Below are 1,850 nucleotides of genomic sequence, written 5' to 3'. Positions count from 1 at the left end.
GGTTGTTTAAGCTTTGCCAGGTCAGTGAATCCCGAAGCAAAGATGCCTTAAGATGTGCTCATGTGTCTAAAATTCCAGTTGTGCCGTCGGCAAGGGGGCATGTCACAACCCAGTGATTTTGGTGCCTCGGCACGATGGAATTTTCTTGCCACATGAGAGCCTCTTGCACAGCGAGGGTTTTTGCTGCACAGAAGAACCTCGGTGCAAAAGAGTTCCCGCCAATTTGCAGGGTGCATTTCTTCTTTGCAGCACAGAAATGCACGGTGCAAAGAGTTCCCGCTATTCGAATGCAAATTTGTGTCCCGCTATTGGCTAGTTCTAAATTATTCACACGTGGCGGCTAGTAATTGGCTTGCTGGCCGTTTAAAATCCCATGCGACTTCCGCCCAAGTCGAAGAACTTTGAGCACGCTGCAGAGTGCCTCTGAAGAGATCTGACTTGCGGTTAGCTGATCAATAGACTGATCACCTATCGATCTTTCTTCCCGTTGCCGAGCGCAATCCCAGACGTACCCTTTTCCACCCGACTTAAATTGCGGACGGATTAACTGGCTTGGGCCTCGCCCGCTGGAACAACTCACATAGTTGTTCAGATGACCGGACCATCTGCGTCGCAACTACAAGTGGCGTAAGTAAACGTTTTTGCAACCATTAAACCTTGTCTGCCTCTCCATTCACCAGCCCGCCCTGATGAACGAGCAATTTCTAAATCACCTCGAGTCGGCTCTGGCCGTCTGAGACAGTACTGAGAGAGATATCAGTATCAGACAGGTCAGAGAAACAGGAAAATGCAGGAAAGGGGAACCCAACTTAGTGAGATAAACATAACCCTCAAAATAAGTTAAAAGTGCAAGCTTTGAGCTTGAGTACTGGCTGCAAGAGATTTGGAACTGGGAGTGAAGAAACTGACTCCTGGGCAATTCTTCCTGGGGTCTGGAAACAAACTTTGAAAACCTTTAACAAATAAACAAATCTGATAAAAAAAAATTCTGACTCAAACATCAGTTTCTCTTCCTGACAGAAACAATGAAAAAGGCCCAAGCTTTGGTGAACTGTTTGGTTCAAAAAGACTAAATGTGATATTGCTCTCTGAAATACATCATTTATTCTTTCAGAGATGGCTGACCTGGTGCATTCAAGTAGTCAGTCTGTTGCTTGTCTCTGGTAAGTTGATAGCATAACCATGTATATTGATAGCATAAATATATATCCACATTTCAATAACCTTAAGAAGCCATTAGTTCTTATTTTATCTTTCAGTTACAAAAGTCATAGTTAATTACATGGAAAAATGCCATTTTGATGTAGAAGGCAACATCTTGAAAAGATTATTAAAAGCAGTACATGTTTTCAGTTAGCCTATGTTACATTCTCCATTATTTTCTATATTCCTTTGATTTGAGTTTCATCTTATGAATTCAAGAACATTAGACAATAAGTAATCTCCTTGCAGAAGTCATATAAAGGAGAACCATTTTGCTGAGATTGTTACTGGGGATGTCCCAGGGACACGGGGGTTAGAAGGGTACCCCGGGGCCAGACCAGGGGGGGAGTAACCACCTACTTACCCCACACAGAGGCCAGAGCGAGTAGGGACGCGCACGCGGGGAGACCGCCAGCGCGGTTTGTGAGTCGCGCTTATATCCAGCTGGGGCCGGGCGACACCGGTGGGAGACGCCACCCGGCTGAGATAAAAGGCGGCCCCGGAAGCAGGGCCGGGGAGGAGGAGGGGGAAGCCCGCAGGGAACCCCGAGAGCGGGACCCGTGCCAGCAGGTCACATGCATCGGGCCCGATGGGGTCAGCCGAGGCAGCGGCCGGCGTGTAAGCGGCCGGGACAACAGGGGCGGCGG

The sequence above is a fragment of the Alligator sinensis genome, unplaced genomic scaffold (assembly GCF_000455745.1).
Source record: "Alligator sinensis unplaced genomic scaffold, ASM45574v1 scaffold60_1, whole genome shotgun sequence".
Taxonomy (NCBI): domain Eukaryota; kingdom Metazoa; phylum Chordata; order Crocodylia; family Alligatoridae; genus Alligator; species Alligator sinensis.
This window is presented reverse-complemented; position numbering follows the sequence as displayed.